The sequence below is a fragment of the Beta vulgaris genome, chromosome 6 (assembly GCF_026745355.1).
Source record: "Beta vulgaris subsp. vulgaris cultivar EL10 chromosome 6, EL10.2, whole genome shotgun sequence".
Taxonomy (NCBI): Eukaryota; Viridiplantae; Streptophyta; class Magnoliopsida; order Caryophyllales; family Amaranthaceae; genus Beta; species Beta vulgaris.
Genome location: NC_079207.1, coordinates 52298359 through 52311518, shown reverse-complemented (window position 1 = coordinate 52311518; position 13160 = coordinate 52298359).

Genomic DNA, 13160 nt, shown 5'->3' with positions numbered 1-13160 from the left:
TAAAACCATAATCTAAAAACAAATTAAATCCACCCCTTCTTTTAACTAGGCTCGAGCCTTACAAAATTTCGACGGAAATAAAAGGTGCGGGCGCACCAAAGCAACTGTCAACTGGGTCCAAATTTCGCAGGCTGGTGCAGGTTCACCGTTGAAATTGGCGCAGACAAACCAATGTGTGCGGGGACTTCTAAGGTAGTGCGAGTCAGTCATGCTTTCTTTCTTCATTCCGCACGTGCAAACTCCCGCCTTATGTCTTGTCTCCCAACTTTCGACCTTAGAAAAGGTCACACTTACAATCAAAGCACGAGAAAACACGGTGAAACCAAATATATTAGAAATTCAATCAAAATTGATCGAAAATCTAGCAAAAGGTCACTATGTTCAACAATGATCAAGTGAAAGAAATAGAGAACGAAATAAGGAATAAAAGGGAATAAAGAGGATCAAACTAAGCTAAAAGGAGCTCATAAAGTGTGTTAGGAACACACTTATCAAACTCTCCCGAGCAGCATTTTACTTGTACTCAATTAAACCAAGAATTAGAAGAAAGAGAAGAGGAGAAAAAGAAGAAAACAAAAAAAACATGCAACAAACTAGCCTAAATGCTCTATAAGCAAAGCTACAAACATGAAATGCAAGCTAAATGTGTTCATAACAAGATTTAAGAGACCAACCAAACACAAGAGGAAAGATGACTAGGAAGCACAAGAGTGACTCAAGAGATCCAATCCACCGATCAACTGAGTCTCCTTGAAAAATAGGCTTTCTAAGAGTGATTTCTCACTCCTCCCCACTTCCAATTGACTCTCCCTAGGGATGCTTAATCATACTAGCTCGTCTCTACCATATTTTAATGACCCTCATCAAGACTTGCACAAAATCTCACCCGCCACTACTAAATTGACCAAGTCCAATCTAGAAGTCAAAAGAGACTTTATTAAGGTTGTAACGAGGCTAGGTCAAAGGTGTCGATAACAATGTAGGAATGTGGTCCAAAAAGGGTAAAGTGGAGTACAAACTAGGAGATAAATACCCCCCAAGCTAATCTAAATACCAACTCAAATCGAAATCTCACACAACTTTGATTTATCACTTTGATTTTCACTTTTTGAGCACATTTTTTTTCTTTCATTTTTCTCAACAATTTGCTCCTCTTTCTTTTCTTTTTAATAGAAATCCAAATGAAACAATTAGAGCTTTCTTTGTTTCATTTCTTTTGCCTTCCTTTCTCACAAATTTCCTCAACTTTTACAATTATACACGCACATTAATTTACTTTCAACCAATTCAAAGACTTAGTATCAAAACAACTCAACTTAACACAAACTAGACATGTACTTCACTTTGGGGAAAGTTTGATCATGACTTATTCTGAGGGTTAAGCAAAAGTAGGATAAAAAGGCTCAAATGGATTGAGAAGTGGAAAATTATGTCGGTATAAAAGTTTTTTGGCTTTTGAGCTCATATTCCTAGTAAAAAGAAACGCCCTAAATTATTCTTCTATAGGCTCGATTTTATGCAGTCTTGGGGAACTAAAATGCAAGTCACAAGTTAGGCGATCAATGGTAGCTTTGTAAATGAGTATGAGACTGAGAGGCCATTCACCAGAGCGAGCCTGGAAAGGCGGCTGCTTTGTTTGTGCAGTTTATGGTTTTGCCAGGAGAAGTTTAGAGAGGGGAGAAAATTATTTTCTATTTGAACATCTTTATATATATACTAGTTTCATTAGTATGTAAAGTGTGCAAAAATAAACATAAAGTTAAATTGTATTGTTATATCTAATAACCTTAATAATATCCCTAGGTGAAAAGAAATTATTCATAATGGTCCTTTAAATAAAAATTGAAGTCTTTTCTATTTAGCAAACGTTAAATAATCAAGGGCATATGTGTAATCCCCCACATTTTTAAAGGATTTTCATAAATATATTAAAGTATTTATGTAGTTATATTTAAATTCAAATGAGTTTGGAAAATGATTTGACTTTTAAAAAGGGTTGACTATTTTAAAAGTCAACTAAAAATATTTTCTAAGCTTAATAAAATTTGTAATATTTTAATTAAGCGTGTTTTAAATAAGAGTTTAATTATTAAAAGCACATTTGAAAAGAAAGCTTAATGGAATCGAAAGCCCAAAAGTTATAAAAAGGGAAAGGATGATTTGATGACTAAAGTCCTACTAAGCCCATCTTGTTGGTCATCAAAGTTTTAATTATTGAAATTCCTTTTCCTAAGCCCAATAGGATTAGCCTATTTAAATATCCTAAAAACCCAAATATTTTGCCCTACACTTTATTTTCTCTCTCCTCCCTTGCACGTGATTTCCGAATTCTCTCTCCCTCACTCGACATTTTCTCTCTCCTCTTCCTCTTGAGCGTGAGTTTCATATTTCTCTCAAAAATCGTTTCTTCTTCGCTAAGTAACGTTTCTTGTTGAACAAGAAACGTCACGAATAATTTCTTGAAGCCAAAACCTGCTGCCGCCACCTCCTTGCTGCTGTCACAGCCGCAGCGCTGCTCTTCCTCCTTTTTGTTTGCGTTGTTTTTTTACTTCTCCTTTAAGATTCCATTAAAGTCCTAATTTTTATTGTTATTTTATTTCTATTTACATGATTATATTGAATTATTATTTATTATGAAAAATTAGTTTCGGTTTCATATGATAAAAGAAAAATTTTCAGATTTATTATTTTTAGTTTTAATCATGAAAGATGTGATTTTTAGGGTTTTAAATCACTAGAAATCGTATATTTAAAGTATGAATATGAATTTTGATTGGAATACGATTTTTATATGCATTTAAAATATTTTCAGAAGGTTTAGAAAATTTTATAATGCTGGAAATTCAGAAAGTTAGTATTTTAAGGTTTTTAATGGTTTTTAATCACTAGAATAGTTGATCTATACTAGGGATTAAAAATAACAGAGTTTAAATTATAAAAACGATTTTTAAAGACGTTTAAAAGGGTTTGGGACGTTTTTAAAGTTGCTGTATTTTTTTTAGTTCAAGTATTTACTTGATTATTTATTGTTCTAGGCGGAGATTTCATTGTAGGGGACTTTTAGAGCATAAAAGTGGCCTACCGTTGCGTTTATACAAGGTACGTACATAGTCTACGTGCTAATGGTTTAGAACATGCCTTAGGGATGATTTTATTTATTAGTATCATGTATAGGACCTTGTTGTCATGTATATGATTTACTATAATTGCTTTACATGTTACTTGCCTGTGTGCTGCATGTAAATTGAGAATGTGTATGGGTATGACTTGTTTGTATGGAAGTTTGATGCAAACAATAATTTCAGTTTGGTATTAATTCGTAAGTGGATTAATTTAAGTAAGTTGAATCATGTGTTACATAGATTTCTTGGAGTTATTAATTTATCTTATAAGAACCGTGGATCTTATTTGGTAAGTATGGATTATACCTATGTAAAGGTACGGATTATGTTGGCTAGGTTCAACAGAAGGATAAAAGAAAATAAAAGGAGTCTTGATTGATAAGTTGAACACTTGTTAATTCAAAGATAAAAAGAATGTTGTTATGATTATGTGATTATTGAATTTGTGTTATTTGGTTGTTGTGGTGTCAACACAAGTAATAATATATTTAACGTAAAGTGAAACGAGAATAGTTATAGACTTTAGACTGGTGCACGTCTAGAGTTGGACACTAAGGGTTGGGGTACATAGTCCGCCGTGATATGTATCTTCGAGGGTTGGATTGATCACCATTCCTTTTAGTTCAAAGGTTCCTCGATATCGAGGTCATTCTGGTTTACGGAGTCATGACCGTATTTCCTATTTTTGTTGGTCAACTCGTCCAATAACTATTCCATTAAAGTAATAAAAGTTGGTCAGTTAGTTCAGTAAAAGTTGTCTGTAGAGTATTATTTACTTATGTTATTATTATTCCTACAAGTTATGTTTGTAGTATCATGCTTAGGATTTATTGTGTTGATATGTAGTACTCAGCTTTGCTGATTACGTGCTTGTCTGTGTTTGTGATCATGGCTTTGCCTATTGATCCTGTGGTGATCCTTCGGGGAGCAGAGTCAAGAAAGCATTGACATTACAGGTTCGAAGATGCATACCATTGGGAATCTGGAATGGAGAGGCTTTTGTGACATTAGTGTATTTAAGTTGTTTCTAGGAATTTACATTTCAACTTTAGCTTTAAGTTGGTGTGTTTCAGTTAAAATTGTTTGCATTCTTATTTCATAAGTTTAATAAAGTTGAGTTTTGTTTTAATAAGTTTTCCGCTGCAAAATTCTGAGTAAGCCGAAACGTTATCACACGGGCGATAATGCCTGGGTAATTCTCTAGATTTGTTATAAAAGTATTTTCTAGAAAGAGAGAATTATCGGGGTGTTACAAAGTGGTATCGAGCTTTAGGTTAGTTTAAGACTTATAGGCGCCTAACTAACTAGCTTATTAAGTGACTTTAGCTTCTTAAGTTACCTAGATTGTCGGGTTATTTGAAGGAAACCTTAGTAGTGCTCCTACGTTTCATTTCGAAAAGTTAGACAAAATATTTTGAGGATTAAATTTTTTTTTAAGGAACCGAAATTTTCGGAAATGCGAGCTTCAGAATTCATTTCCGAAAATTTTACGAGTTCGAAATATTTTTTTTTCCAAAAACGTGCGAAGTCCGAAAAAAAAAAAAAAAAAAATTCGAGTAAATTTTTTTTTTCGAGTAACCTAGGAGTCCAAATTTCTTTTTGAAAATTATTTAGGCACAAAGTAATGTTATTTATAAAAAGTGTCTGCATTAGTTTCATGCCTTTAAGGTACAGTATGCATTGTGAGAATGGGTAGTATAGAAGGGCATATAGGATAGAAATATTATATGCCTGCATTGAAAATTAGTTCAGCATCATCATAATTTCTTCCCTGCAAATAAGTGCATTATTATTTTTCTTCCCTACTAATGATGCATGAATGTTTTCTTCCTGCTAATTGTTATATCCTTCTTGCCTATTAAGGTGTTATATTTACATGCCTTTGTTTTTTTACCTTTGATTCTTGGTGGGAACACGTTAAGGAAGAGTGCTAAACCTTTTGGGTTATTGTGATGTAGCTCTACTATTATGGCTGCAAATTTAGGAAACTACTTTAACCCTATCGTCCTGACTGACGATGAAGACGACGACCATCATCCACCCATTGACCATAGGGAATATGAAGAACTGCATTGGATAATGCGTCGCATCTTGAGAAGACATTATGCTAGGGATGATGAAGTCATCATAGAAATGGATCATGCTAGAGGTACTACCAGGGAAGACATATATGATGCATGTATGAGGGTGGAATCTGAACCTGAGGAAGACTTGGACACCATACCTACTAGGCAGTCTAAGATCAAGAAAAAATTCGTTGACTACTATGAGACTGACGAAGAGGACGAAGTTAGTGATGAAGACTTTGTACCTCAACAATATAAGGAAGATAAGGATAAGGATGGCAGTGTAGTGCCATAGTTATAAACTATAGATATTTTTTTATATTATAAGACGTACATAGGTTTTAGTTTAAAGAATAATGTTGGGTATGTGCCAACAAAAAAGTGTTTTATAGGATTAGCATTTTAGGAATATATATACATACTAGTGTGTTATTTTAGTTCACATTTTTCCTTTTCCCTTCTATGGAAGAATAAAAATTAGTTTGTTTATTCAAGGAGTAAGAATTTATTTTGGCACGTAATGGGAAATATTTTTTTTTATTTTCATTATGTGATTACAATTTTCTTGCTTAAATTCATATGAATATGAATTTATTTACGTGAATAACTGTATGAATATTAGTGAACATTCCATGTTGAAACTTAGTGAAATTGTATGTTGATGCGATCTTTAGTGATCAAATCAAGTATTGTCTTGCTTAGATGACTATAAGTTTCTGGAACCTGAGTAGAGTTATATTACTTTCAGGTCCCGAAGTAGAATGGCTAACAACACTGAATAGCCGACGCTATTCGCCTCTTGGCGGAGAAACTGAACCAGGACAAGGTTGAACGTCCAGAGACTGCTGGAGAGATGTTTGAAAGACTGTCCAAAGTGAAACCACCTTACTTTAAGGGACAAGCTGACCCTACTTTCCTAGAAAACTGGATTAGGGAATTTGAAAAGTTGTTTGAGGTAGTAATTGCCCTGCTGATATGAGAGTAGGACAAGCTGTTTTATACCTAAAGGATGAGGCTGACTTGTGGTGGAGAGAAAATGGGGCTAGATTGAGTGCTGCTGAGGGATTCAATTGGGAAGCCTTTGTGATTGTGCTGAGAGGAAAGTTTTACCCTGCCTTCATGAGAAAGCAGAAAGCCCAAGAGTTCATCAACCTTAGAATGGGGAATGACTATTTCTGAATACTATATTAAGTTTATAACCTTGTCTAGGTTTGCACCTGAGGTGGTAGCTACTGAGGAGCTTAAGGCTCAGAGGTTCGAACAGGGGTTGACTGATGAAATCCAGCTGGGATTAGGGGGTGAGACCTTTACATCCTTAGATGTAGTGTATGGGAGAGCTTCTCATATTTATGGGTTGCAATCGAGAAGGGATAAGAAGGCTGGAATAGTTGGTGAGAAGAGAAAGGAGGTTAGTACTGGAGGAGACCAAAGTAACTTTAAGAAAAACCGAAATGGGAATGGGAATTTCAAGGAAGAACAACCAGGAATAACCGTAGTCAGGGTAGACCTGAAAGGGTTACCATTGTAAGTGTGCAACAAAAACCATCCTGGGAAGACTGTAAGGGAGACAGTGATGTCTTATTGCCAGAAGAAGGGTCATAGAGAGTTGAGTGCTACGCCAAGCACGGGAAAGATCTAAAGATTCAGGGAAACGGTAATCAGGCTAGACCAGGGTCTAATCAAATAGGGAACCAGGGTCCTAAGCCTGGAGGTCAGAATAACCAAGGGAACCATAGTAGGCCTACTGCTAATGATAATCCTACCCAGAACAAACCTGCAGGAAAAGTGTTCGTGATGAGTCATAACGAGGCAGAGAGATCTGCGGATGTGGTAACTGGTAATTTCTCTATAACTCAGTTTTCGTTAAAACGTTATCGATTCGGGGGCTACTATTCTTTTATTTCGCCTTCTGTTTTAAAGAGTCTGGGATTGGTGGAGTATGAGTCAATTGACTTGTCTGTTAGTATTCCTACTGGGGAAGTCGTTAAGTGTACTAAGTTGTTTAAGAACTTACCTTTGAAGATAGGAGGGAGTGTCTTTCCATCCGATTTGATCGAGTTTAACTTAGGAGATTTAGATGTGATTCTTGGGATGAACTGGTTGAGTCATTACAAGGCCAGGATCGATTGTGAAGTCCAGAAAGTAGTGTTGAGAAACCCTTCGGGAAAATTTACCTCATATAGACGATTTGGGAAACCTAAAAACTTTGGGTGATCTCTGCTCTGCAAGTGCAGAAGTTGATGAGAAAGGGGTGTGAGCTGTTTTTCTGTAGCGTGCAAGATGTGAGTAAAGAAGTCGAGTTAAACTTGAGGATGTTCCAATAGTGAATGAGTTTATGGACGTATTTCCAGTGAAATTTCAGGTATGCCGCCTGCAAGAGCTGTTGAGTTTACCATAGACTTAGTTCCTGGAACTGCACCTATATCTAAGGCACCTTATAGAATGGCACCTCCTGAGATGAGTGAGTTAAAGACAATTGCAAGAACTTTTGGATAAGGGTTATATCAGACCTAGTGCATCGCCTTGGGGAGCTCCTGTTTTGTTCGTGAAGAAAAAGGATGGGAGTAGAGTTATGTATGACTATAGGGAGTTGAATAAGTTACCATAGAACAAGTACCCTTTGCCTAGAATAGATGACCTATTCGATCAATTGAATGGAGCAGTGTGTTCTCGAAGATTGACTTACGTTCAGGATATCATCAATTGAGGGTAGCTGATAAGGATGTACCTAAGACTGCCTTTAGAACGCGTTATGGTCACTACGAGTTCACTGTAATGCCATTTGGGTTAACAATGCTCCTGCTATATTTATGGATTGATGAATAGAATCTTTCACGAGTTTTTAGATAAGTTCGTAGTGGTTTTCATTGATGACATTTTGATATATTCGAGGAATGAAACCGACATGATGAACATTTGAGGATTATTTGGAAACCTTGAGGAAGAACCAACTATATGCCAAGTTCTCTAAGTGTGAGTTTCGTTTGGAGAAAGTAGCATTCTTGGGTCATTTTGTGTCTAAGGAAGGAGTCTCTGTAGATCCTGCTAAGATTCAAGCTGTGAGTGAGTGGCCAACTCCAAAGAGTGTGACTGACATTAGAAGTTTCTTGGGTTTAGCTGGCTATTATAGGAGATTTGTGAGAGATTTCTGAAGATAGCGAGACCTATGACGAATTTAATGAAAAAGGAGTCCAAGTTTGAGTGGAATGAGAAGTGTGAGGAAGCTTTCCAGATCTTGAAGGATCGTTTAACCACTGCACCTGTCTTAACCCTACCTGATGGGAATGAGGGATTTGAGGTCTATAGATGCTTCGAAGAATGGTTTGGGTTGTGTTTGCAACAGAATGGTAAGGTAATAGCTTATGCATCGCGTCAACTGAAACCTTATGAGGCTAATTACCCTACCCATGATCTAGAGTTAGCTGCCATAGTATTTGCATTGAAGATTTGGAGACATTATCTTTATGGGGCAACTTGCAAGATATTCACAGACCATAAGAGCTTGAAATACATTTTACCCAAAAAGACTTGAATATGAGACAAAGGAGATGGCTAGAGTTGATTAAGGATTACGATCTAGACATCCAGTATCATGAGGGAAAGCAAATGTGGTTGCTGACGCCTTGAGTGGAAATCGAGTCATAGCTTGAGTGCTTTGATAGTCCCTGAGGAGTTGTGTAGAGATATGCAAAGGTTGAACCTAGAAATTTTAAATCCTGGGGAAAGTGAGGCTAGACTCAGTAATCTTTCTTTGGGAGTGTCATTTTCGATGAGATCATTGAGGGTCAAGTTGGGGATGAGCATCTAGATAAGATAAAGAGAAAATGAAGCAAGGTAAGGAAGTAGACTTCAAGATTCATGATGATGGGAGTCTAAGGTTTAAAGGGAGGTGGTGTGTACCACAGAAGTGTAACGATCTAAAGAGACGTCTTATGGATGAGGGACATAACACTCCATTTGTGCACCCTGGGGGTGACAAGCTGTATAAGGATCTTAAGGTGATTTATTGGTGGCCGAACATGAAGCGAGAGTAGCTGAGTATGTGTCTAAGTGTCTAACCTGTCAGAAAGTGAAGATAGACCATAAGAGCCCATGGGGAAAGTCCAACCACTAGAGGTTCCTGGATGGAAGTGGGATTCGATTTCTATGGACTTTGTGACTGCCTTACCCAAGTCGAGGAGTGGAAATGATACCATTTGGGTTATAGTGGATAGACTGACCAAGTCCGCTGTTTTCATACCTATTAAGGAGACATGGAAGAAGAAGCAACTCGCTACAACCTATATCAAGCATGTAGTGAGATTGCACGGAGTCCAAAGGACATTATTTCAGACGTGACTCTAGATTTCTATCAAGTTTTGGAAAAAGGTCCAATCAAACCTTGGGACAACATTAAAGATGAGTACCGCCTTTCACCCTGCGACCGATGGTCAGACTGAGAGGACTAACCAAACTATGGAGAATGTTGCGAGCTTGTGCTATAGATTTTCAAGGAAGTTGGGAGGACCAATTAGATTTGATTGAGTTCTCTTACAAAATAGTTACCATGCGAGTATAAGATGGCACCTTTTGAGGCGTTATATGGACGGAAGTGTAGAAGTCCCATTTGCTGGAATGACTATAGTGAGAATTAGTTTTGGGGACGAATTCATTGAGGAGACCGTCAAGAAGTTAGATTGATTCAGGCTCGAATTCAAGCTGCGCAAGATAGGCAGAAGAGTTATGCAGACTTAAAACGGCGCGAAGATGAGTTCGCTGTAGGTGATAAAGTATTCCTGAAAGTATCACCCACCAAAGGCGTTATGAGATTTGGGAAAAAGGGCAAGCTGAGTGCTAAATATGTAGGCCCATATGAGATTTTGGAGCGCATTGGGAAAGTAGCTTATAGATTGGATTTGCCGATGGAGTTTGAAAAGATGCATGATGTTTTCATATATCCCAATTGAAGCGCTATATCCCTGATGAGCGCCATGTGTTAGAGCCTGAACGAGTTCAGATAGATAGTAGCCTCACTTATGAGGAAAGACCTGTCAAGATTCTCGACAGGAAAGTGCGTAGTACGCGTAACAAGGATGTTCATATTGTCAAAGTTCTTTGGTCTAACCACGAGTCAGAAGAGGCAACGTGGGAAGCCGAAGAGGATATGAAGAAAAAGTATCCAGACCTATTCCTTGAGGTGAGTTACGAGGGCGTAACTCGTTTTCTTTAAGGGGGGTAGAATGCGATAAATTTCGCGCTTTTTGTCTATTTTATGAGATTTCATGTATATATGCCATGTTGGGCAATTTGCACATGTTAGTGCAAAAGAAGTAGAGTCTCCGCATAAGAAAAGTGTTCATAAGTAACACAAGTGTTTTAAAAATGGGAAAGTGCACGAGAGGCACTACCTTCTTAAAATTTTCGAAATGATGAGTTCAAATTTTCGAAAGACGAGGGTTTTGTGTTAAGTTTCGGGACGAAACTTCTTTTAAGGGGGGTAGACTGTAATCCCCCACATTTTTAAAGGATTTTCATAAATATATTAAGTATTTATGTATTATATTTAAATCCAAATGAGTTTGGAAAATGATTTGACTTTTAAAAAGGGTTGACTATTTTAAAAGTCAACTAAAAATATTTTCTTAGCTTAATAAATTTGTAATATTTTAATTAAGCGTGTTTTAAATAAGAGTTTAATTATTAAAAGCATTTTGAAAAGAAACTTAATGGAATCGAAAGCCCAAAAGTAATAAAAAGGGAAAGGATATTTGATGACTAAAGTCCTAATAAGCCCATCTTGTTGTCATCAAAGTTTTAATTATTGAAATTCCTTTTCCTAAGCCCAATAGGATTAGCCTATTTAAATATCCTAAAAACCCAAATATTTTGCCCTACACTTTATTTTCTCTCTCCTCCCTTGCACGTGATTTCCGAATTCTCTCTCTCACTCGACATTTTCTCTCTCCTCTTCCTCTTGAGCGTGAGTTCATATTTTCCTCTCAAAAATCGTTTCTTCTTCGCTAAGTAACGTTTCTTGTTGAACAAGAAACGTCACAATATTTCTTGAAGCCAAAACTGCTGCCGCCCCTCTTGCTGCTGTCACAGCGCGGCGCTTCTTCCTCCTTTTGTTTCGGTTGTTTTCTTTACTTCTCCTTTAAGATTCCATTAAAGTCCTAATTTTTATTGTTATTTTATTCTATTTACATGATTATAATTTGAATTGTTATTTATTATGAAAAACTAGTTTCGGTTTCATATGATAAAAGAAAAATTTCAGATTTATTATTTTTAGTTTTAATCATGAAAGATGTGATTTTTAGGGTTTTAAATCACTAGAAATCGTATATTTAAAGTATGAATATGAATTTTGATTGGAATACGATTTTTATATGCATTTAAAATATTTTCAGAAGGTTTAGAAAATTTTATAAATGCTGGAAATTCAGAAAGTTAGTATTTTAAGGTTTTTAATGGTTTTTAATCACTAGAATAGTTGATCTATACTAGGGATTAAAAATAACGAGAGTTTAAATTATAAAAACGATTTTTAAAGACGTTTAAAAGGGTTTGGGACGTTTTTAAAGTTGCTGTATTTTTTTTAGTTCAAGTATTTACTTGATTATTTATTGTTCTAGGCGGAGATTTCATTGTAGGGGACTTTTAGAGCATAAAAGTGGCCTACCGTTGCGTTTATACAGGTACGTACATAGTCTACGTGCTATATGGTTTAGAACATGCCTTAGGGATGATTTTATTTATTAGTATCATGTATAGGACCTTGTTGTCATGTATATGATTTACTATAATTGCTTTACATGTTACTTGCCTGTGTGCTGCATGTAAATTGAGAATATGTATGAGTATGACTTGTTTGTATGGAAGTTTGATGCAAACAAATAATTTCAGTTTGGTATTAATTCGTAAGTGGATTAATTTAAGTAATTTGAAATCATGTGTTACATAGATTTCTTGGAGGTTATTAATTTATCTTATAAGAACCGTGGATCTTATTTGGTAAGTATGGATTATACCTATGTAAAGGTACGGATTTATGTTGGCTAGGTTCAACAGAGGATAAAAAGGAAAATAAAAGGAGTCTTGATTGATAAGTTATGAATCACTTGTTAATTCAAAGATAAAAAGAATGTTGTTATGATTATGTGATTATTGAATTATGTGTTATTTGGTTGTTGTGGTGTCAACACAAGTAATAAATATATTTAACGTAAAGTGAAACGAGAATAAGTTATAGACTTTAGACTGGTGCACGTCTAGAGTTGGACACTAAGGGTTGGGGTACATAGTCCGCCGTGATATGTATCTTCGAGGGTTGGATTGATCACCATTCCTCTTTAGTTCAAAGGTTCCTCGATATCGTAGGTCATTCTGGTTTACGGAGTCATGACCGTATTTCCTATTTTTGGTTGGTCAACTCGTCCAATAACTATTCCATTAAAGTAATAAAAGTTGGGTCCAGTGTAGTTCAGTAAAAGTTGTCTGTAGAGTATTATTTACTTATGTTATTATTATTCCTACGAGTTATGTTTGTAGTATCATGCTTAGGATTATTTGTGTCTGATATGTAGTACTCAGCTTTGCTGATTACGTGCTTGTCTGTGTTTGTGATCATGGCTTTGCCTATTGATCCTGTGGTGATCCTTCGGGGGAGCAGAGTCAAGAAAGCATTGACATTACAGGTTCGAAGATGCATACCATTGGGAAATCTGGAATGGAGAGGCTTTTGTGACATTAGTCGTATTTAAGTTGTTTCTAGGAATTTACATTTCAAACTTTAGCTTTAAGTTGGTGTGTTTCAGTTCAAACATTTGTTTGATTCTTATTTCATAAGTTTAATAAAGTTGAGTTTGTTTTAATAAGTTTTCCGCTGCAAAATTCTGAGTAAGCCGAAACGTTATCACACGGGCGATAATGCCTGGGTAATTCTCGAGATTTGTTATAAAAGTATTTTCTAGAAAGAGAGAATTATCGGGGT